At 42.4% G+C, this 25,889-nt stretch overlaps 1 protein-coding gene across 6 annotated transcripts in view; it reads left to right on the top strand.

Annotated features, from left to right (window-relative positions):
• TPST2 (tyrosylprotein sulfotransferase 2) overlaps positions 1 to 25,889 on the top strand; it is a 366,385-nt gene that overhangs the window by 226,067 nt on the left and 114,429 nt on the right. For all 6 annotated transcript variants that reach the window (XM_085633284.1, XM_085633283.1, XM_085633286.1 and 3 more), the window contains one exon: positions 15,621 to 15,707. The gene's annotated coding sequence lies outside the window, so the exon portion shown is untranslated. The remainder of the gene's footprint in view (positions 1 to 15,620; positions 15,708 to 25,889) is intronic.

The raw sequence follows: 25,889 nt of genomic DNA, 5'->3' as shown, positions 1-25,889 counted from the left end.
GTGCGGACACGTCTGTTACCACGAGTCTGGTCCTCACCTGCATATTGCCGCAACTGTGGTCCGCCTTGGTAGTTGAAACGGAGCGGAGCGCTGAACTCTCGCGAGAAGTTACGTGGGGGTGCCATTTTGTCCCAACATGCGAAGCCTGACTAGTCGAAGAAAGACTCCGTGCCGAGTCTAATGGGCATAAAAAAGGGGAGCTGCATGTGGTAATGAAAACACTACCATAAAAATGATACTGTTGGTACAGGGGATGTGTGATTTAGAAGTAAAGTCCAAGGCCAATTACAAAGCTGGCCGGTCCGGCGAGGAGCGCCCAATGATGAAGCATGACACCCTAACAGTTGTGTGAGGGCATTAAGATCTGAAATACAGATCCCCCCCCCCCCCACCACTAAATTGCAGGTGGTTAGTGATCCTCATCACCCCTGCCTGAAGAGAGGAACTGTCTCCTTCTTGTGAATCAAGTATACCACTACGCACTCTCGTGAGGACCTTGTGGCCTGGGGTAGTCTGCTCTGCTGCGTCCGTACTCCGTGGATAATTCGGTTTAGTGTTAGTGCAGTACTAGTAGGGGTTCAGCACAGAGGAGGGAGAGATGGATCAACAAGGGAATTGACAGTGATAGAAACTCATTGATGTGGAGTTTTATTGAAAATTCAAAGTGGCAAAACTGATCACCTCAACTACCCAGAGCGGGTTGAGGGCTGCGGGGACTGCCTCAGCTAATAGCGGATTACCGGAGGACTGTGCACTTTGGCGGGGGAAACAGGAAACCTCCCTTCTGGGCTCAAGGCAAATACGGTGCAAGCTGCTGCGAGGCTAATTGCAGGTATAATCCTGAAAGTGAACTAGTGGGACATTCATCGGGTAGCCAGCCCCGCTCCTGGTGACGCGCATGTAGCGGGCCCATTATCTGCAAGTCTTTTTGCCTAACATCTTTCAAAACACCCCTTCCCCTAGACGATCAGTGCGGAAGGAACTGGCATGCTTTATACTTCGATCTGGGCACTTGGGGGCTTGTTTTTGCCCTAATGGTTCACAACTGAAAGAGATCTCCTTACCAGGATCTCTGTAACAGCTGCCCCTAAGACATTTGACTGATACCTGTGAATTTCTATGTGTGGAGTCCTACTATTTTTTAACCCTGTACAATTTCTAACTAAGGGGAACTTTACTTATCTTATATGAAACTGGATTTACCTGATTGGTGATTTTGCCTGGAAACTGGATTTACCTGCTGTTGGATCTCGTCCTTGCCCGTCAAAGGCCGAAGGAGGCCGGGCTGGCCCAACCCCCTTACTGGTACTACTGGGTTAGTTGGGTTTTGTGTCCCCTATTCGCCCACTCATTTTATTGTTTTCTTTTGCTCTAAATAATCAGTCTAAAGCTGCTATTATAGTGTTTTTATCTTTATGTAACTTTCCTGTTTTTAGGTATTTAGTTAATACCTCTAAGGTTGAGTTGTTTTTATCTGATTTCTGCTTTAATTATGGGGAAACATTGTAAGCATCCGACTGCTCGACCAATGACCAGGCAACTTGCTAATTCGAATCAACCGCTTCCGAGCCTCACTGCTATTGACAAAATGTTACAGCAAACCATTGGGGTGGTAACCACGGCAATTGAAAACACCGAAAGGCGGTTGTCAATCACTCCCGCTATTCCATCTGCACCCCCATTGGATGATAGTTCGGTAGATTCTCTCAACCAGGTTGAGGCGGAAGCCTTGTCTTTTATGTTGCCTTCTTTCACACACTTACCCTGTGCCCAGTCTATACCAGCGGAAATGATGCGAGAAGAAGCTGGTCCGCGTTCTTCCTCTCCGGTATCTACAGTGGCACTTAAAAGGCAGGTGAAGGTAAAGAAAAGAAAGAAAGCTAAAAAAAATTGTTAGAAATTCTGTCTCTTCCGCCACAAATCCTGACTATTTGGACATTGTTAGCCATCCACCAATCTCAAGCCCGCCGGTGTCGGCTACTAATATATTAATAGATTTGCAGTCTCATATAGACCAAACTCTAAATGCTTTATTTAAAAGCACGACAGACTATTAACCTTGATTGATACCAAAGGTGCTGGGAAAAACAGTCAAATTCTGCTTTGCAAGTTCCTGGTAGCATGGAGGGTTCGGGATTACCATCCTCGACCAGTAAACCTACTTCACAGGTTCCTTCTATCTCCCCCCCAACTTACATTACCTGGTTTAATCCAAGTGCCCCTGGTGATGCCAGTGACCCCCACCTGCTGCTGGTCCTTCTATTTCCTCTAACATCTCTCAGGTCCCTATTGGCGCAGCCCTCCGTGATCAACCTTCTAGCATCAAGACTTGTGCTCCACGGAGCCTGGGGGTCGGTAGGTTGCTACCTAATTCGGCTGTGAATTTAGGCACAACAGGTTTGGCTAATTCTCCTCCCTTTCCGCAGCTCCCACCTGAGGCTTCACCCTATGTGGTGGTGCTCACGGGAGTACCTCCTTTATCAAGTGATAGGGGGGAAACTTATTTTGAACTAAAAAATAAAGTCATTCACTGGTTATCTAAATATAGACCACTGGATGGAGTAGGACGGGGGGGGGAGATTCTTTTTGTACGTAGAGTTTGCTGGTTAGGGACTAGATCTAAAGATATAGGTGGCGACTGTGTCTTAATTAATTTTAGGGACCCGAGAGTTGTTGGCCACATATTGGATTTCGGTGGGAAGACTAAAATGGGCTCTATTGATACCTGTCACTTGGGGTATTTCTACATGCACCCTTGTGTCCCAAGCCCTAGGGAATTACCCTATTTTCATCAAGCCACCCACCAATCTCTCTTTAATATTCCGATTGCCAACCCATTTGATGTACTTAGCTCTGTGGACTGACCATCACTTTTGAGGGACACCGAAGGAAGGCATAGGTATGCCAAAGGGGGTTAGGTTCAGGATGACTGTACTATGGAGGTGGCCGTACCTAATACAGCTTTTGGAATAGGGATAGGAGTAATTTCTACCCCTTTATCCCCCCCAAAGCAACAGTTCTATTCAAGGGTCACCTGAGTCTGGTCTTCTAGACCGGATAGCTTCTTAACGCCTTCTTGATTGTGACCCCCTAGTGGATTGCCCACCCCAGGTAGCTACACGCAGATCCCTAGTAGGGTCTTGGAATGTGGCTGGCCTGGGGTCCAAACTTCCTAATCCTGAGTGGGGAGAGCTAATGGACAAATTTGATATTTGCTTATTTCAAGAAACGTGGTTACGGACCATACCAGTGCGGGTGGGCTATGCGTCCTTCTTTGTCCCTGCGGTCCAAGGAGCTAGGGGTAGACCTTCTGGGGGGTTAGTTGTATGGGTTGCCACTCACTTAGGCTGTACAGTTAAGACCATAGACTCACAGTGCCCTGATATTCTAGGCTTGTTACTCACTTTCCCCGCAGGATATTCGCTGGCAGTACTTAATGTCTACTTGCGTCCCTATCCGCTACAGCTTGGTCTATCGATTTTGGGTGCCCTAGATGCCATCTTACACTCTCTTCCCCCTTTGTCCCACAAAATACTTGGGGCTGATTTTACTTGCCATTTTGAACCCCTTTTCGGGATTCCCTCAGTTACTTTAAATGAGGATGACATTTTAAATCCCAGGTTGCACTATGTACCCTGAAAAACGGCTACTGCCCCTGGCCCTCGAGATTAACAAGATAGTTATTCTTCATTGCCTGAGGGCCTGTAATGGCAGACTTCTTCCCGACGTCCCGGGTTCTTGTACGTTCAATAGACCCGGGAAATGCACAACCATTGATTACATCCTGGTGAACGTCGAATTCTGGGGCTATCTAGGAGCTTTTTCTGTCATACCTAGGGTTGACAGTGACCACAATCTATTGTCACTAGAATTGGTGACTAATATCGGTGGTCGTAAAGTTCCTGGGGGTATAGTAACACCAAGCAGCGAGAATGTGGTTTTAGCTGCAGGTGGTAGACGCATTAGGTGGGCAAGGATCGCGACTGAGGAGGCGAAACTGGCCACAGCGTCTCCTGCTATTTGGTGGAGGTTTCCCACCTTCTGTGTCCCAATGGAGATATTTTACAGCATCATCTCTTAGACCTGCAGGACATTCATACTAAACTTCTGGGTTGTTTGCAGGTTACTTTTATAGCTCTACCATACAGAGGCCTAGGACCCCAAAGAATGACCACTGGTACAACAAAAGTTGTAGGTTGGCAAAGTCTGTTCTGATTAGGGAAGTAAAAGAGGGTTCTCAGGCAACCATCAGAGCCGCGAGGGTTCACTATAAAAACCTGATAACAGCGGCTAAATCTGAGTGGGAGGACTCAAAGTGGGCAAGTATGAAGTCAGCATTAGAAGCACGTGACCTAAGGGCATTTTGGAATCTTGTCCGTACGGGTTCGGCAGAAAGTCCGTCTGCTATCATTCCCAATCTTAGCGAGGAGGTTTGGCTTGAGTACTTCAAGACCCTCTATTCGCTCAGTAATATCGATAGTAGATTAGATGCAGTAATCCGGCCAAATGATGTTGTTGTGGCGCATCCGGAATATGTGGATCTGGAGAGCCGACCTTTCACCCTTTCGGAAATTGAGTTGGCTCTCAGTACCATATCTGTGGGGAAAGCCCCGGGCCTCGATAGGATTCCGGGTGATCTATATCGAAGCGAAATAAAAATCTGGGCTCCCTACATTCGGGTATACTTCAATGCTATCTTGCAGGGCCTTGAAATTCCCCATACATGGTTAGGAGCCGAAATTATACCCATCCACAAAAAATCTTCACCTCTGGACCCGGCCAATTATCGCCCCATAAGCCTGATCGATGTTTTACAGAAGCTGTTTGCTTGTGTGCTCTTAACAAGATTACTGACTTGGATGGAGGAAAATGAAATTTTAACCTCTCTCCAAGCGGGCTTTCGAGCAAAAGTTTCTACCATTGATCAACTGTTCAGGCTACAGTTGATCTACTGGAAGACAGTTTCTATGGGGGCTGGCAATTTGTATTTGATCTTCGTGGACCTTCGGTCCGCATTTGATATGGTCCAAAGAGAGAAATTATGGGTATTTATTAATGGAGATGGGTGCTCCCCCTTATCTCTGCCATTTATTTAAACGTATGCATGAAGGTACTTATGCAAGGGTGAGATACGGGAGATGTGGGCAAATTTCGGGCCCATTTCCGGTTGAAAAGGGCGTGAGGCAGGGATGTGTTCTGGCTCCAACACTATTTTCCCTCTTTATTAACGGGTTGATTGAGTACTTATTGTGTGCTAATAATCTGGATTCCCCAATATTAGCGGGGCGTAAGATACCTGCCCCAATGTTCGCGGATGACACGCTTTTACTGTCAAAATCATTTATGGGCATCCAGCGTTCCTTAGAGGCATTTTGCTCCTTTTGTAAAATCAGGGGTCTGGAATTGAATTTATCGAAAACTAAATTCATGGTTTTCAGCGCTAGCCCAGCCAATTGTCCTCACCCCCAGATGGATGGTACAGAGTTGGATCGTGTATCCACATTTGATTATCTGGGGGTTACTCTTAATGATAAAATGAAATGGGGGTCTCATATGGCGAAGGCCAATTTGAAGTTAGCACAAACTGTGGGGGGTAATTTGAAGGTTTTTAATAATACCTCGTCCAAACCCCTGGGCCCTCCTATGGAAATCTATAAATCTCAAGCTAGAGGGGGTGCGCTTTATGGCGCAGAGCTATGGGGACATTGCAGCATCGCCCCTCTAACTTCAATTGAGAACTCTTTCATTAGGCGACTCCTGAAATTACCTATGAGTACCCCCTTAATCCACCTCAGATGGGATTTGGGTTTAGTTCCCATTGAAGAGATTGCCCTGATCCGCCCACTCCTGTATTGGAGACGACTCTGGTCTACACCCGAGCTTGTGAGTTATAGGCAGGATCTTGGTGATATTTTGTCAAGAGGGAATCTGGGGAAAATCTCATGGCTGATGCATGTTAAGAACCTTTGCTACCTTATAGGAAAGGGGGCATTATGGTCGGCTCCTGAAGAGTCTTGCTGTATGTTAACTAAGAAATCATTGATTGTGGCCTTACAGCAGTATTGAAAGGAAACCCTATTACACTCTTCCTTGGGTAGGCTTACCAACACCTTCTTGGACATTAAGACTAGTCCCCATTTTGAAGCATTTTTGGACATTATTCAGCCCCCATTGGCCAAGAAACTTTACATTCAGTTTAGACACGGCTCACTACCACTAAGGGCTTTCACCCATAGATGGTCTAATGCGCCTTGTCTCACGAGCTCTTGTCCAGAATGTATTGATACTTGTGAGTCAGAGTTGCATGTTGTCCTTTTGTGCCCTCTCTACGCCACGGCAAGAAAAAAATGGATTATTCATCTCTGTAAGTCCAGGGGCCTTAGGGACTATCAGGGGGTGTTTAGAATCCTCAAATATGACACAACCCTTATGATAGTTTTTGCAACGGCTAGATTCCTCCTTTCCATGTGGTTCTGTAGGTGTAAAAAATTACTAAATGTGAGGTATTTATTTGTCTGCAATGATGATCTTCTTGGGATGTAGCGAAAGTATGTTTAGATATGTGACTATTTAAGGATTGAATATTGTTCTATTTCGTCCTTACTAATAATGCTTGCAATTGTGTTTTAATGGGATTTTAATTCTAAAATAAGGTGTTTATGATGGATTATATCTAATGCAATTGATTTGAATCATTTTTATTGTAAATAGTTATTTGTCTTTTTATGGTATTATACCGAAATAAAAGCTTTTTGACTGACTGATTGTATACCTCTAGGAGCACAGGAACAGGACCTCTTTAAAATAACCAGCTCTTCCGTCCCCCCCCTTTGATTATAGGTTCATTTATGTAATAGTCTGTTGGTTTATATTTGGAAGGTGCACCGGAAAATTAAACAAACTTTTCCTTATAACCTACTATCAACCGCCGATTTTCACAATGAACTACAGATAAGTGTTGTCAGAAGAAGAAGACCCATACACTCAGTTATTTATTGGTAAGAAAAATTCTGTGTTATGAACGCAACACAAATAAATGGAAATGTAAGTTTATTCGAACAACAGTAAAACATGAAAAAAGTGGGTGGGACTCCTCCAGAAGCAGCGTACAAAACCTGCAAGACAAAAAAGAAACGTAAGTATGTGTGCCATGTCTAAGAGAAAAAGAAAGGTAGTGAGAATGAACTGAGGAAAGTGAGAATGGGACAGAGAGCGAGTGGGTGGAAGGGAGAAGGGGAGGGAGAGTGAAAAGAACAGAGGGAGGAGGAGATAGAGCGCCGGCCTACTGCACCCAGCCCTCCCTGTTCACCTCCCAGCACCCGTGTGTCTGGGACGCAGGGGGTCCACGATAGAATGCGAGTCCTTAAAATGAAGCAGAGCTATGAATGAGTCCAGAGATTACATTCTTATCTATGGCAACATCGCTTGCCTTCACCTGTGCACCCAGGCTGCTGCACCCCAGCCCCTTTCTCCGCTCTGTGCTCAATTGCAGCTCCTGCACGCCGAGGCTTGACTGCTCACCTGCCACAACCGGTGTGTCCAAGGACGTGCCGGTGCGAGCTCCAACTCCGGAGTGCCGCTATCAGGGTGGCCCAGCAGATCTCCGGTCGGGGACGGTGTCTTGATAACACGGTGGAAGGCGTCAGAATGCCCAGGGCATCATCACGGGGTGAGCACCCCGTCTCCCATTTTGGCACCACTAACCCAGTGTCTGAAAAGGGACAAAAAATATAATGTTGGAAACGTCTTGAGGTAAATGAAGGTTTCTTTCAACGTTAATAGAGAACACCAGTTGAGTGCATCCTTCCTTCTTGAAGTACGATCTTCGAACTATTAGTGGTAATCGTGGTTCAAAGAGGAGTTGGAGTGCACGAGAATACCCAAGGTTAAATAATATGTCATGCCAACGTTCGCATACAAAGGAACAGAGCGCATGGTAGAAGCATAATGTGCGGGTGTAATGTAGTGGCACAAGCCTGTGTGCATGTACACTTAGTAATCAGCTTAGTACAGTGCCCCAAAAGCCACCGCCACGTGTCTGTAGGGCAGCGCTGCCCGCTGGCTCAGGCCTACAATACGGTCCAGCAGGTCCTTAAAATGAGACGGATGTGACTGAATGAGGTCAGAGATCACATCGGTACGCAGGGTAACATCGGTTGTTCGCACCTTTGCACACAGGCTGATGCACCCCACCCCTCCTGCAGCATCGAGCTCAATTGCAGCCCCTGTGCACCCAGGCCCGACTGCTCACCTGCTGTCATTGTTGTGTGTCCAAACACGACGGGCAGCAGTGTTCACAATTCAGCTGCAGTGTTGATTGCGACGATGGTGTACGCCTTATGGATCCCTTTTTTTATTGCGCATTGTGCTATGCGAGGTGGATGCGGCCATACCACCTGAGGCAGTGTAGGAGAACTGGGACATGTGGCGTCGTCGTTATCCTATTTTTACGTACGCCAAGTGGGCTGGGCTTGCGTACGCCAGGCGAGCTTAGGGGTGTGAATAATAGTTCCGGGGACCTGGGCGTTGTTCAGTTCCTGCCTGGCCAGGAAGTGTACTTATGTGTGTTTGTTGCAGTTTTGACGTCACAGAATGCGGAATTTACATTAATGTAGCAAGTACCGGGAAGGCGGCAACTATCGCTAATGAGATGCTGTTCGAAAACATTGAATGGCCAACATCACATGTCGTTGTCAAGGTTGTGGATATGCGCAGACATTCATGTCAATGGTGTGCGGTATTATTGAAAGTGTTGCTATCGCGAAGCGCACACATGTGAATGTGCTCTGGTGGAGGTAGGATCAGCAGTGAGGCTACGTCATAAATAGTGATAACGTTCATTATAGTCCAGCAATGCATGCCAAACGTGAATCTGAAAGTCTCACATATGACAAACTACTATACTGGTAAAGCCTGACAACAGAGAATACAGCAATACAAATGTACACATTACTGTTTGTCACATGTGATCTAGGATGTGCACTCTACCCGTGGCTGATGATACCCCTTCGGGCCAGCAATACCCAGGCCGAAATGCAGCTCAATAATGTGCACATACACACACCAGGGGCATCGTGTAACACACATTTGATTTTTGATGTAACGTTTGAGATGCATGGCCATCACACGTGGAAGGCTAATGTACAGACCATGAATATTGATCAAGATGATCGTTGCATGTTGTGTGTAGTAAAAGATATGTGTACACAGCAAAAAAACTTTTCAAAAAAGCTCTCTAAGCAGAAGGGGTGTGTCTCATCAAACGCTGTAGAGAGAATGACTAAAATGGGCGGGGTCCTCCAACTGTTACAACGGGAAATGTTATAAACTAATCAAATGCTTTTTTTTAAGGTCACATGCCAATCGCTTATCGAGGGTGCAAGGAGGCAGCACCCAACAAGTTTATTACAGTTAGAAATATATAAATGTTTAAAATATTTTAGATTATCGCTTGCTCTCATATACAGTTTAAAGTTATTTAGATATAGTTATGAGACATAAAACAAAACCGAGGGAATGGCATACCCGGTGCGACACCATGCGTCTATGACGTAACACAGGGCCTAGCAGCATGCACTCAACGCTTACGCAACGTGCAGCGGGCGCGACCCCATACGTACATGACGTAACGCGTGGCTTGGTACTGCGTACCCATCGGATACCTATGTGGCAGCTGGCCCGAACTCATACGTATATGATGTTGTGCGGGACGCAGTGCCACAAATCCGTCCGATACGAAGTGCTTATCCTTTACGAGTTTAGCAATATGGTGGTTAGGATTCGCGTGGTGATGGAGCTTGGTACATTACCGGTATGGGAGTGCAGTTTTCTCCCAAAAAAAAAAAATACATATTTTTGGGGGAAGATGTAAAAAATTACTTAATTTTTTAAGTTAAAAAAAAGTATAATAGAGTTCCAAAATATTACAAAAAAAATAGAAAAAATATAGGTTTTATAAACATTAAAATATGAAATTAACGTTTAAAAAACCTTCGCAATTCACTGAAAAAACCATAGGTTTTACAGACGTTATAGTTAGGAATTAACATTTAAAAAAACCTTTGAAATTCACTAAAAAAAACAGGTTTCAGGGACGTTATAGTTAGTAGGACATTTGAGCCGTGTAAAACCAGAGAAATTCGCCTGTTCTAGTTAGTTGAGCTAACTATAACTCGCCCGCAATGCACTGCTGATGATGTCACATATTACATCACTCATGACATGGTCAGTGACATCACTGATGACCTCTCAAATGACATCACTGATGACATCATTCACGTGATAATCTGATGCACATACTGATGCCCTAATATAAACTTTGATACACCCATTCTAAAATGCAGACTAGAATTTTTGAAACTATACACACAACAATGCCATATACTACATACCACTCAATGTTTCCTAGGTCTACACACACATCCAGTCACTTATACATGTAGTTACTCATCAATACAGTAGTATAATATGCACTCATTCATCTATACATGCAGTCACACTCTGCCGCTCATCCATAGTTACTTACACACCTAGTCAGTAATGCAAAGAATCAATCACATATCCATTTACTCATGTATACAGTTATACACACCATGTCCGTTATTTATAGACACACCATATCACTTATTTATAGCGATACTAACACATATTTACTGTCTTACACAATTACTGATACAAGCAGGCACTCATTTATACACAAACTCTTCAAATAAGTTACTCGTGTAGTCATTTATATACTCCAACACTCACATAGAGTGCCTTAAAACATATGTAGTCACACATATACCAATGAGACATTCATTCACTCGCCAACACACCCATACACACAGTAACTCGTTCATACAGCCCTTCCCAGATGCGCTTTTGAATCCATACAACCAGTGAATCACCCACTCAGACATCTGTGCAAAGTCATACACTCCCCCACCCACCCATACAGACACTCGGGGACGCATACAGATACTCAGACAACAAATCAATAACCCATATAGATACTCGTATAGCTATTCAGCAACCCATGCAGTTGCTTACACACCAACTGAGAGACTAATACAGACTATCACACAGTGTAGCCACTAACCTATGCATTCAGTAAGACACATTCAATCACTCACTTATACAGTCAGTCACGCTGCTACTAAATAATTCCTTCAGGTACTTGTAAATGCATTCTTTCTTCAATACACCTTGGAATAGATGTATATGAAAAATATTTAAACTTCACAGAAACATACATTCACTGGATGATGTCAGCAGTGATGTCATTTGAGATGTCATGAGTGATGTCACTGACCATGTCATGAGTGATGTAATGTGTGACATCAGCAGTGTATTGCGGGCGCACAAATTATAGTTAGCTCAACTAACTAGAACAGGCGAATTTCTCTGATTTTATACGAGTCAAATGTCCAACTAACTATTACGTCCCTGAAACCTATGTTTTTTTTTAGTGAATTTCAAAGGTTTTTTAAATGCTAATTCCTAACAATAACGTCTGTAAAACCTACGGTTTTTTCACTGAAAAATAATATATATATAATATTAAATAACATTAAAAAAATAGATTTAAAAAATGTAATAAACTCAATTTAAAAAGTTAAACATGTATAATAATTAAGATATATATTTACTTTAAAACGATTATTAAACTAATAATTTTAATGGATATTATAATTTTAAAATTATAAAATAATATAACAACTAAATATATACACTCACACACACATATATACCAATAACATCAAATCTATTGAAAAAACATTCTAATTAAATTAAAACCTGAAACTATTTAAACATCTTTAAACTTAATAGAACTTATTTTCCAATTAACAAATAATAATAATTAAAAATATTAAAATATCAAATAAACAATTTCAATTATAACAATACCAAATTAATTATAACTTTATACATAATATTCCAACTACACTTTAAACAAAACTACGCAAACTATTAAAATAAATATATAAACAATTTACCACTCCCATTTAGCACAACACATAAATATTAACACTGGATAAAAATACAATTTACAAATCTCTCTCAAATAAATGCAACAGTAGTAAAAGTGATAAATTACACATAGAACATATTAACAGCATCCATTCCAGCCAATACAACACCAAGGAAACTATTAAAGAGCAGAGAGGTAAAATGTAATATTCCCACTCTAGTCAGTACAACAGTAGGGAAAGTGTTGGATGGTGGAGGGGTAAAATGTACTGTTTCCCACTCAAGTGAGTTAAAAATTAAAAACAAACAAAATAGCATCAACAAAATAAAAACTAAATAAAAAAATAGATAAATATATTTAAAAACAAATATATTTCATATAAAGAAATTAAGAAAATAAAAACATTGTTAAATACGTATCACAAATACCAACAAATATTATATCAAGTAAATAAAATTATTTTCAAACAAATATATTTAATTAGAAATTATTTATTAACAAAAACATTAATTATGACATACATTTTTTGTTTCTTTATTTCCTACCATATAACACCACACAATTCACTACCCAGATCTAAAATAAAAAAAACACTTGCATAGTTAACATTTAATTATCAATGAAATCAATATTATTAGTTAAAAAAATTAAAACACATAATTTAATTAACATCCCACCCGTTACCCCTATAATTCCCACAACCCACACCTGAAATTAAACTGTAAAAAAAATGATTACACAATTACATGTTATTTCCAGTTAAATAGCTAATTGTATTTAACAACTAACTTAAAAAGTAATTTGATTTACTTCCCACCCTTTACCCCTATAAACACAAAGCTCACACACAAAAAAATAAACAATTACCCTAATTACTTATCAATTAATTAATATTAACCATCAACTAATTATTAATACCTCCCTTTACACCTATAATCCTCAAAACCTGCACCTAAAATTTAATTACACCATTTACATATTTGTCAATATTAATAGCTAATTAATAATTAATTAAGAATAACTTCCCACATTTTACCTTTATAAACGCACACCCCCTAAAATGATTAACAAAATTATCAATTATTTATCAACTAATTATTTAATTAAAAATAAATTACTTCCCACCCTTTACCCCTCTAAACCTCACAACCCGCAACTAAAAGCATATTGCACAATTACCATAATTAATTACCAATTAATTAATTAATAATTAACAACCAATTAGAGAGGAGTTGGCCTAACGACTAGGGCGCTTGACCTCGGACCTGGGGAACTGGGTTTGAGTCTCGGTAATGACGCTGAACATCCTGTGATTGTGGGCAAATCACTTAATATTCCAGTGCCTAACAAAAAAAATTGTGTGCCCTCATGTAACATAACTGATGCTATGTAAAGCGCTCTGATACCTGATTGGATTCGGGTCAAGTTCGTGCTATATAAAACTATGCAAAAATTTGAATAATTTATCCAAAAAAAATTGTTTTCCACCTTATACCCCTATAATCCTCACAACCAGTCAATTAATCAGGGTTTTTTAGGGCACACTACTCACCTGTGAGGTTCTCAAGGCCCGGGGGTGTAGGGGGGGAGAATCGGGCACCTCTGTCATACAAAAAGCCGGGTCTTAAGGCTCTTCCTGAATGCTTGCAATGCGGGACTTCGTCTGATGCTTAGGGGGAGTTCATTCCAGGGCTTGGTCGCAATGTAGGAGAAAGATCTGCCTCCCATTCTGGCTCTGTGGATGTCGGGGACTTCAGCCAAGGCTAGGTCAGCGGAGCAGAGATTTCTCTTGGGGGCGTAGAAGGAGAGTCGTTTGTTGAAATATTGGGGTCCAGTGTTGTGGTGGGCTGTGTAGGCGTGTGTGAGCAGCTTGAAGGTGCCTCTTTTTTTTTTTGGACGGGGAGCAAGTAGAAGTCTCGTAGGTGCTGGGTGATGTGGTATTGTCGTGGAATGCTGAGGAAGAGTCTGGCTGCAGCCTCCTGGACGGTCTGGAGTTTGTGGAGTAGAGATTTGTTGATTCAGGCGTAGAGGGTGTTCCCGTAGTCCAGTCTTCTGGTGGTGAGTGCCTGGGTGACAGTCTTCCTGGATTCGGGGGGATCCATTTGAAGGCGTTTTGTGGCGTATTCAGAGGGTGTCGAAGCGTGTGGAGGATACGGCATTGATCTGTGGTTTCATGGGGAGAAAGGAGTCTAGTATGATGCCGAGGTTGCGGTCGTGGTCCGTGGGAATGGAAGGGATGCAGAGGGCAGGGGGCCACCAGGTGTCGTCCCACGCAGAGGGGGTGGATCCAAGGATGAGGACTATAGTTTTATCGGAGTTGAGCTTCAGGCAGTTGCTGCTCATCCAGGTTGTGAGGTACTTCATTCTTTCCTGGAAGTTGTGCCTTGCGATGTTGGGTTCCTTGGTGAGGGAGAGGATAAGCTGGGTGTCGTCCGTGTTGGATACTATGCGGAGTCCGTGTTTTCTGTGATGGTTGCGAGGGGGGCCATGTAGATGTTGAAGAGCGTGGGGCTGAGCGAGGATTTGTAGGGTACTCTGCATCTGATCTCTGTGGGTTTGGAGAGGAAGAGCGGGGTCTAATTCTTTGAGTCGGCCGGTGAGGAAGGAGCAGATCCAGTCTAGGGCAGTTCCCTGTATGCCTGCGTTGTGGAGTCTGGCAGCTAATTTGCGGTTGGAGACGGTGTTGAAAGCTGCTGAGAGTTCTAGTAGAATGAGGGCTGCAGTATGGCCTTGGTCGAGGAGTGTGCAGATGTCTGTGGCGGCTAGGGGGGCGGTCTCTGTGCTGTGGTTGCTGCGGAAGCCTGGTTGAGCTGTGTCGAGGATGTTGTTGGATTCTATGAACTCCATTTGCTGGATGTTGACAATCTTCTCAGTGATTTTGGCAGCGAAGGGTAGTAGAGATGGGCCTGTAGTTCTTGAGGTCCATAGGTTTGCAGAGGGCTTCTTTAGGAGGGGTTTGGCTCCCTATCTTTCCCCTCTAACCCCCCCCCCCCCCCCCCCCCCCCCCCACCCCCCTGTCTCTTAACTTATTATTAATCCCATAGGCGATACCTAGTGCATTCGCCAATGCTTTTTTTTTTTTGTAGTTATGCTGTTCCGCTTTTCAGAGCGGTACTTAGTGTGGAATAAAGTATGCATGTTTTCACTGCGTAAGGAACGTGGTTGTGAACTCTGAGGAAAAAGGGTTGGAAAGTGGCAATGTCAGAAATATTTACTTGAAATCTTCAGTCCCTAAACTACTCCTGCAAAGTCTTTGATCCCACACCTTCACCTTCTGGAGTCCGTATAATTTAAGTGCAAGGTGTTGGGTTTCTTTTGTTAGTAGGTAGAGTTACAGTGATTACCAGTATGCAGTGTCCATGGTCATGTCCAGGATAATGTAGTCTCATCTCGAATGGTATCAGGTCAAACCTTGAAGCCCACATAATGGGATATAAGAGTTCGGATTTATGGAGTAGGCAATATATATATTTTCTACCATATAAGATTTGACTTTGACTGGCTGGGTATTTGGTTTATAGAAAGGTGACATGAGGGTAAAAGTAAATCTCTGGCTTTGAAGGAAAGCAGAAATCTCTTGGTCTCACCCTAGTACCATGCTAAATCCATCTACTGTAGAGGTATGTGCGCTATATACCAGGACCTCACAATGATTTTCTTTTTTTAGGTTCAGCAGAACAGAGATCATTTTCTCCAACTTTAAAATGGAAGCAACCTTGCTGAAAATACAAAGGAACGTGTCGGTCTCCCCGAGGTAATCTATTGTTGTTTGTCCTAGTCAGCCTCTGGCGTTTGATGAACTGTTTGGTACATGTAGTTTATTATTGGCCAGTATATGGAAAGAGTCCAAAATGCAACCACCCTCGATACATTTGTAGCCACTATTCGTGCATGCATAAATGCTGTGGCCCTTAAAGGTAAATAACTTTGGGCCTGATTACGATGGCGGACTGACTTCAGTCCATCTGCCATAGTCTCCTATTTTAGACCGCCCGCCAACAAGGCGGCAGTCCCACAATAGTAATTAGGATGCGACCGTGGCAGTCTCATCACCCACCTTTAACATTGCGGCAGGTGCTGCTGGCTGCAGCACCCACCGCAATGTTAAAAAGGGATGTTTCACATATCCCTGTACTACGTGCCTGTCACTTTGTACCGGGATATGTGGGGGGGGGGGGCACCATAGGTGCCCCCCCACATCCAGAGAAAAGGGCCAGGGTTTAAGGGGGGCCATCCATGGGCCCCCAATGTCCATCGTCACCAGCCTCTTTATGGTGGGTGAACCGGCACAGAAAGGCTGCCCTAGTCACTGAGCCTACAGCCGTTAAACCTTCATTGGATGCCTCTCTCCTTTACCTCATCATTTGACCCCCTCCTAGCCCGCTATGTACCAGATATTGTATTATTCGCCTTTGAACCCTTTGTCCTGTAATATTCATGTCTGTTATCTTATTTGATGTTGATATTACTTTTATTACCTTACTGCCATTCTTTTTGTAAAGTGCTCTGATATCCTTCGGGATCTTGTTCGCGCTATATAAAACTTTGTAATTAAATAAACCTAATCCCTACGGTTTTGCCTGGTAGGCACTGCCACCATTTTAGGGATTAGGGGCTGTCCACCGCACCAGCTGGCTCAAGGAGCTCGTGGGATGCGTGGCGGTCGGGCTTTCTGCCTGCCATCAAAACCCGGCGGTCGGAAAAGCTGCTTAGGATGGCGGGCAGACTGACACCAACAGCCTGTCAGTGGCGGTCTGGTGTCCCTGCCATCCTAATCAGCCCCATAATTATGTACAGCAGTTTCGTCCCAGGAGCCATTAGGCAATGTCACTAAATTACTCAAACCTAAATCTGTTTGTTCTTTTACTGATCTGTTCTAAATAGGAGAAAACAGAAAATGTCATCTTAATACATTCAAAGTGTTTTAACTGTTGGTAAGTGAAATGTAATATTAACCCCTTGCGTGCGCACAACGTCTCCCGGCCGTCGTGCATTACGGTGGGCGTGGGCGCACGACGGCCGGGAGACGTCGTGTTCCCGAACGCCGTTTATTTCTTCTGCACAGCGGGAGAAATAAACCCGCACGCAAGGGGTTAAACAACAATGTATTTGAAATTATGTAACTCTGGTTGAAACACAGTACTACCATAGGTATAAAAATATGGATGAAATCAACAAATGCGTATAAATTTTCCCTGTTTTTTTTTTTTTTAGCGGCTGCAAGTGGGCTTATTGCCTTGCAAGAAAAGCAGCCAGAGGCAAATAAAAATAAAAATCGAATAATAATAAATACTTAAAGTGTCTATATATAGATACATAGTGAGCCAATCAATAACGTTTAACTGTGTAGTACGATCCTATATTGCCATTAAGGAGTTCTGGTGACCTTATAAACCACGAGATTGCCTTATCAATCCTCTGAATACCAGCTTTGAAAGCACTCGCAAACATTCAATAAACTTCTTGCTCAAGTAATCTATAGTATATAAACAAATGTGCAGAGTGTAATATGCTATTTATTACCTTTGTTGAGTGTGAGGAGAGGCCATGACGCATAAAAAGTGAAGCCTCCATTGAGTCATGAGGCCCCAGCAACGATAATAGATTAAAGTTAGGGCTCCTGGTTTTATGGTATTTTGGAGTTTGTTTTTACATTTCCGTCTGTATTTAGCCATATTTATTTTGTTTTCAGACTAGTCGTTAAATGGTATATTTATGCATTTATTTAACTGATAAAGATGCACTCCTACTTTGATGCCTGTTGTGTTTTAGTAAACTAAGCAGCCAAATATAACGAAACACTACACCGACAGGAGAATATTAACATTATATAGAAATATATGCTAATGTATGCCTTTATTTAAGGGAATCTGATCCTGTTTTTAAATCCCCCTGGTGTCTATATGCTTAGAAGTTGGTCTGGAATTCATGAAGGACAACAAGGAGAGTCACTGACAAGAAGTATAATCTTCTGTATTTTGTTGCTTTTAAAAATAAATACAGACAAGAAATAACTGTTTTCTGTCTGCATTTATCTGTAAAAAGCAATAAAAACGTTCATTATAATCTGCGTGTTTGCACATATGGTTTATGTCCAGGTATTTTTTATGTTTGTTATTTTAACCATGGGTATTTAAACATGACCAGGATGCGAGGGATTACACTTATTCAGTATGATGTAAATCACATTTAAAGCACCTGTGGCTTCTAGAAGAATTGTTTCCCTATGTAAAGTAATTGCTAGTATTAGTCATAAATGTGTTTTTTTGTGCAGTTGCTGTAAATAACTTGCTATTGGGACACACATTCTCACTCGCAGTCACTCTTTGAATTATGGGACACACATTCGGAATCCTGGCATGGCCAACTGAACCCATCATCATTCTAAAGTTGATAAAATGAGTACGGGGTCATGGGCTGGCTCAGCTCACGCAGACATGCTGCCGGCTCAGGTGGCCTGAATTAAACAAAAAAAGTATATATATGTGTGTGTGTGTGTGTGTATGTGTGTGTGTATATATATATATATATATATATATAGATAGATAGATATAGATAGATAGATAGATAGATAGATAGATAGATAGATATATCAAAGACCAAGGGTGCCCGGTTAGAAGGAAGCCCACAACAGGTAAGTTTCAGCCAAATTTCTTTACTTGGAGGGAACAACAAGGAAATAAGGTTCTAAGGCACAGGAGTATCGTCACAGCCGCCTGACGTGTTTCGTGATCTTCACTGGCGATGGATTTGTGAACCATGAGGCAAGGCACATTTCAGGCACTTAATAGTCCATTGCAAACTCCGCCTCAGTGGGCGTGATCACATCCCATGGCATGATGGTAGTTGCAGTGCCATATTTTTACTTCAGTGAGCAGCCATTACTTCACAGTCAAAATGTTAAAATTAAACCAACAGTGGGTGGTGCCGCAAAGCTCGTAACCTTGTTGACACTGCGTATCTCCAAACAACAGGCAACCTGTTCCTTGAACAACGGAGTCGATTGGCGTCGCTGCAGGGGTGCTAGGCACCGGTGCTTCCTCCGCGGCTTAGGCGAGGCCGCTAAACATCAAAGACCAAGGGTGCCCGGTTAGAAGGAAGCCCACAACAGGTAAGTTTCAGCCAAATTTCTTTACTTGGAGGGAACAACAAGGAAATAAGGTTCTAAGGCACAGGAGTATCGTCACAGCCGCCTGACACGTTTCGTGATCTTCACTTCTTCAGAGGCGATGGATTTGTGAACCATGAGGCAAGGCACATTTCAGGCACTTAATAGTCCATTGCAAACTCCGCCTCAGTGGGCGTGATCACATCCCATGGCATGATGGTAGTTGCAGTGCCATAGCCAGAACCTTATTTCCTTGTTATTCCCTCCAAGTGAAGAAATTTGGCTGAAACTTACCTGTTGTGGGCTTCCTTCTGACCGGGCACCCTTGGCCTTTGAGATATATATATATATATATATATATATATATATATATATATATATATATATATATATATATATATATATATATATATAGAGAGAGATAGAGATATATATCTCCACAAGCAAGAACTCCATGAAGAGGGCCCCCACCCCTGCAGGGCAGCTTCTGTTTACGGGAATGGAGAGACCCGTTAAAGCACGATGCGTGCACAGATGAAGGAGACACAGAGGCCCGATTCTGGTTACCATCAAAGTATTTATTACTTCAGGGAGAGGACAGCAATTTATAGTCCTTGCGCGTTTCAGCAGATTGCCTTGTTCACAGGTGAGTAGGATTGCTTGCAATCTTTGAATTAATATGTCACGTGGCTCACCCTTTTCGTGCAATTACCAGCATGCACCGTTTTTCACATTTTCAGCTCTGTTTTGTGGTGCGCATTTAAAATAAAGCTGAATAGCGTCATACACCACATTTTCAAAGTTCATATTAACAGTGCATTTCCTCATATTCTCATTTTCATGCAGATGGCCACGCACTTTGCCTGAAAGTCATTATTACATGCAAATTCGCAATCCATACATATATATATATATATATATATATATATATATATGTGTATATATATATATATATATATATATATATATATATGTATGTGTATATATATGTATGTGTATATATATGTATATATGTGTGATTTTAGGATATGCCTTTACCATGAGGGATGCTGCTTGTTAACAAAATTTTAAATAGATTATATGTTTTTATTTTAACTTATTTATCTATTTATTGTCTTAATATATATTATCATGTATTATTGCGACAATTTGCACATTCTAAAATTCTTTGTCCTGTCTAATATTTGGATTAAGCCATTTGCGTCTTGTTATACAACACCAAATGAATGAAGCAGTGTTTTCTTTATTTTCATGAAAACTAAAGTCACATGTTTACTTATGGTGCACTTTGAACTTTGTAACTGGGCTATTTATTGGTCTTTGTAACATACTGACGTTGTCATGTGATCAAGGCTCTACGGAGCCGAAACGTTATGACGACAGCCAATCGATTAAAATAAGCACTTCATTGAAGGTCCGTGTCAGCGAGTGTTTTTGGAGTTACGGATGTCCACTACGTCTTCCATGCACCAGCGGATGTTGGATATGTGTGTATATATATATATATATACAGCTCCAAAGACTTCACTCAGCGAATGAAGGGGACCGCACTCAGCAAGGTCTTCTCGGTAAAACTTTATTTCATAACCGAGATGACACCAACCAGGACGCGTTTCGGCATTCGCGCCTTTTTCGACTTGTTTACAGAGTGCAGTTTTTTGAGTATATGTATATCCGGATCACTGATTCTAGTTCCGGTTCACTGATCATTGACAGAAACAAAAGACTTACTTGTCAATCAAATTACGATTACAGAAAATGAAAAATTTCACATAATCACATTCGCATATCATGTAATTTCATCCAGATTGATATACTCGCTTCTGGTTAAATTCATCAGTGATAACATAAACAGAAGGTATGCAATAATCAACAATCGATCGTATTTGAGGCAATGAATATTCATCTTGCGTGATTGCACAAATATCTGGTTAATTAAATATCCAACCTTCAGAGTTTAAAGTAACCAAACACAATTGAGCCCTGTATGGGCAGGCGAAATATTCTTGCTTGTAATTCTCATTGTGCCACATTTAAATAGGGCACAGAAAATTGTGAACACTAAATCCGCGTGTTAAATGAAGCCCTGTATGGGCAATTTCAAATACGCAGGCCTAGTGAACATCCCAAAGAAAAAAGAAAAGAAAAAACAACCTATTGACTTCAACATAGCAAGAATGGTAGTTAATGGGTCCCCAAATAACTGAATACCTACACGCTACCCTAGATGACATGCCAGTTCTTCCTCTGTATTAAGACCATAAGGAGTAGTAGTTTGAAGATCAATAATAAAGCGGGATTCTAATCTTCTCAGTCTAAGTTCCCGATTTCCTATCCGGTCACTGATTGGGACATGGTCTAGACAAAAAAATGATAGTAAATTTCTATCACTGTTGTGATATTGGGCAAAGTGTCTAGCCACGGGATATGTAGGATCTTGTTTTTCAATAGCTCGTGCATGTTCTAAGATGCGTTTTTTGGTAGGGTGAATCGTACTGCCAATATATTGCTTCTGGCAGGGACATGTAAGACAGTATACGCAAAATGGAGTGTTGCATGTTAAGAATTTATTAATATATCTTGGTTTCTTCATTCCAGGAACATTTTATGTTAACACTTTTTTACTGTACCTACATGCCTTGCATTTAAGACAAGGAAAAAAGCCGGTTAAATTACTGATTCGTTGAATGAACGGTGTAGGTTCATAATGGCTCTGAACCAGTTTATCTTTTAGGGATTTGCTTCTCCTAAATGTTATTTGTGGATAAGCTGGTAGGGAATCGCCAATAACTCCATCTGATTTCAGAATGTGCCAATTCCGAAATAGGATCTTTCTCAAAGCATCAGTCTCATTAGAAAAAGTCGTGATAAACCTACAAGTGTCTTGTTCTGTCTTTTCCCTTACACGTTGGGTACCCAATAGAGATTGCCTAGAAATTCTATTGACTTTAATTAAGGTTTTCATTAGTAGATCAGAACAATAACCTCGTGATTTAAATCTTTCAATTGCAGCAGATGCCTCATACTGCAAGTCCACATCACAAGAACAGTTTCTTTTCAGGCGCAATAGTTCTCCGTAAGGAATACTATTTTTCAGTGATCTTTGATGACTACTGTGCGCTTCCAGTACCGAGTTCCCTGCAGTCTCCTTTCTAAAGAGAGTTGTACAAATTCTCCCATCTTGGACAAAGACCTTGAGATCTAAAAAGGGAACTTGTTGCGTGCTGAGTTGTCCACTCAGATGGAGATTCAGGGTGTTATTGTTCAATGCTGCAATGTATTTTTCTGCCTCACTTTTAGGTCCCTTCCATAAGATAAACAAATCGTCTATATATCTGTACCATAAGATGATACTTTTAGTCCAGTGATTGTATGTATCGGCCCAGGCCACCTGCCTCTCCCACCAGCCCACGAACAAGTTTGCGTAACTGGGGGCGAAGCAGGTGCCCATGGCCGACCCTTGTATCTGTCGATAATGTTGCTTATCGAATAGAAAAATGTTGTTATTGAGACAGAACAGGATGAATTCAATGAGCATGGCATTGTGTTCAGTAAATTGGAGAGATCTCCCTTTCAAAAAATATTGAACTGCATGAACGCCATGTTCAAGTTTTATATTCGTGTAAAGGCTTCTAATGTCAAGAACGATCATGAGCATATCAGATTCCCATGGTGTATCTGTAATATTTCTGTTAAAATGTGTAGTATCTTTAATGTACGAAGATAGTGTCTGTACGAATTCTCTCAGGAAAAAATCAGTGTATTGAGACATATGTTCTGTGAGGGATCCTATAGAAGATACAATAGGACGACCTGGTGGTCTAACTGGATTTTTATGTATTTTAGGCAAATGGTAGAAGGTGGCTGTGATGGGATACTGGCATATTAAATACTTGAATTCATTATAGTTGAGCATATGACGATCTAACCATTTTTGAATAAGTATGTGATATTCGTCAATACTTGCAATATACTCAAGTTTAGAGATTGGACAATAACATGTCTTATCTGAGAGTAGTCTCAGAGCCTTCTCCACATAAAATGTTCTGGTCGTTAACACTACATTCCCTCCCTTGTCAGAAGGTTTACAAATTAGATCAGAGTCACCCATTAATTGTGAAAGGGCAGTCCTTTGTCTCAAAGTGAGATTATTATGTAAATTCTTGGATTCTGTAAGTCTCAACTTCATAAGATCTCTCTTTACGGATTCCTCAAAAATGTCTATGGTATCAAAAGAGGACATTGGTACAAAAGTTGATGGCTGTTGGAAATTGGTTCTCGGGGCACGTTGTTCTATGCCAAAGCTTTGGATGCAAGAGACATCCTAGGTAACATCAGATACTGTCGAGCTTTGCTGACTAGATAAAATACGTAATGTATTCAGATCTTCCCCTGTAAGGGCAGTTGATGAGTCAGGTAAATTCAGCGGTGCAGAGATCGTTTTAGATGGATCACTGATGTTATCCTGTATACCTTTAAGTTTAAAGAATTTTTTCAATTTTAACTTCCTAGAGAAAAGGTATAGATCAATCCGAGTCTGTGTATATTCACATCTTTTAGCTGGACAAAAAGTCAGTCCTTTTTTGAGTACTGATTGTTGATCTTCCGTGAGTTTGTTCGCAGTCAGATTGACGATAGTTAAGTCATTATTTACTCCTACTTTTTGGACCCCCCCTTGCTGCGAGTTTGCCATGCGATTCCTTAACCTAGATCTTGACTTTGTGCGGCCACCCCGTCTTGGTTTCCGGCCGCATTTCGTCTTCTTGTCGTTTGGAATCTTCCGCGTCCCCCCTCTTTGTCGCGAGTTTCGCATCAGATGGAACTCTTCTAAAAAAACGGATTTGTATAGAGGAGGACATGAGAGTTTCACCAGCGTCATCTCCTGATGGTTCTGCATCCGTGCTCACATTGGATTCAGAAATATCACGGGTTTCTTGATCTTGAGAAACAGTACTCTTTAATGTTCTTCTTGGTCCGTCGAATCTGCGTGCAAAAGTAAGTATCCTTCCTTGTGCATAGTCTCTTGCATCTCTGTTGAATTTACTATGCTTGCGTGTCTTGATTTTTTTCTGATAGCTAATTAACCGGTCCTTCATAGCTTGTCTTAATTCTTCATTTGTTTTCGTGTCTGGATTAGTAGCAATAATGGCCTCTAGCTCCTCAATTTCTTTGAGACATTTGTCGCGGTCGCTCCACGCGAATTTAATCAAGATTTTCAACATGCCTACTGAGGACTCTGTCGTATGTGCTGCCCATTCCTCCAAAAGCGCTGGGTCAGGGTTCTCGTACGATAGATATATATATATTATCTACTGGCGGTCGCCAGTAGATAGTTCTAGTTAGGACCGAGTTTCCATAGGAAATCTCAAAATTCTATTTTGAATAACTTTGGCGCCGATTGACGAATCTTCGCGAAATTTTCAAAACTAATGGGGCGCTCCGCTCTGCTCCTACCCTGAAAGTCTCGGGGTGATTCGTCAAGCGGGGCCGGGAAAAAAGGGGGGTCCCAAAACACGTTTTCCCCATGGATTTTTCCATAGGGACTTTAGTCGCAGCTACAGCCCGAACGGCTGAACAGAATTACGTGAAATTTGGCAGAGAGGTAGCCATAAGGTCCGTTTGGTGCCTTTTGCAGGTTTGGTGTAAATCTGTTCAGTATTTTCTGAGAAAATAGCATTTAACTCAATATATATATCTATACGCGCGCAGCGTGCGCGCAGGGTGCGCGCACTCGGCCGTCCGCGAGCGCACTTCTGATTGGTTGTTACATTCTAGTAAACATTCGAATCGGTCGAAACCAGGAAGTGTCTGCCGCCATTTTGTCTCTCGCACTGAAAGGGTGGTGATGCACAAAGGAGAAAAACATGTAAAGGGGGCACGCTGGACAGTTCCTGACCCCCTAGCAGGGGTCAAGGGGTCCCAGGAGATCCCCCTAGGGCAGGGGTACTCACAAACTTTCTCTCGGGGGCCAAATTTACAGTGTGGTTTGTGGCCGAGGGCCGCACCGGTGAGGGCGGGGGCAGTGGGGGAGGGGGCGGGGCTAGAGCAAAAAAAAAAAACTGTGACCATGAGGTTGGACACAGGCCCCTGCAGCAGACGCCTTCGTCCACTGAGCCACCAGACCCGGCATTCACACATCTCTATCTATCTATCTATCTATCTATCTATCTATCTATCTATCTATCTAGCTCGGTCTCCCTCCCTCCCTCTATCATTCTCCCTCCCTCTGTCTCCCTCCCTCTCCCTGTCTCTCTTCCTCTATCTCTCTCTCTCTCCCTCTGCCTCACTCACTGTGTTTGTCTCCCTCACTCTCTGTCTCCCTCCCTCCCCCTGTCTCCCTCCTTCCCTCTATCTCCCTCCCTCTCTGTCTCCCTCCCTCTCCTTCCCTCTCTCTCTCCCTGTCTCCCTCCCTCTCTCTATCTCTCTCCCTCTCTCTCAATCAGTTTGTCTCCCTTTCTCTCTGTCTCCGTCCCTCTCTGTCTCCCTCCCTCTCCATCTGTTCTCCCTCTGTCCCCCTCCCTCTGTCCCCCTCCCTCCCTCTGTCTCCGTCCCTCTCCCAACTTGTCTGTCTCTCTCACGCTGTCTCTCCCTCCACATTTGCTATACACTTTTCAATTCTGGTTAATTCCCAGCAGTCAATCATAATGGCCTAAACACAAGGACCTTTTCAACCATTAGGAATAGGGCTACGTTTTAGAAGCCTTCTAATTGGCTGCTTGCAGTTAATCACAGCAGGCATTACTTTAACTGTCCATGAAACATGTGGGACAGTTATTTTTGCAGCCGTCGGTGGCACGCGGCTGAATTACAGCATGTAGTTTGCCCTTC

Source organism: Triturus cristatus, chromosome 11 (assembly GCF_964204655.1).
Source record: "Triturus cristatus chromosome 11, aTriCri1.1, whole genome shotgun sequence".
NCBI lineage: Eukaryota > Metazoa > Chordata > Amphibia > Caudata > Salamandridae > Triturus > Triturus cristatus.
The sequence above is the reverse complement of the archived record's forward strand: the minus strand, read 5'-3'. Positions and strand labels throughout refer to the sequence as shown.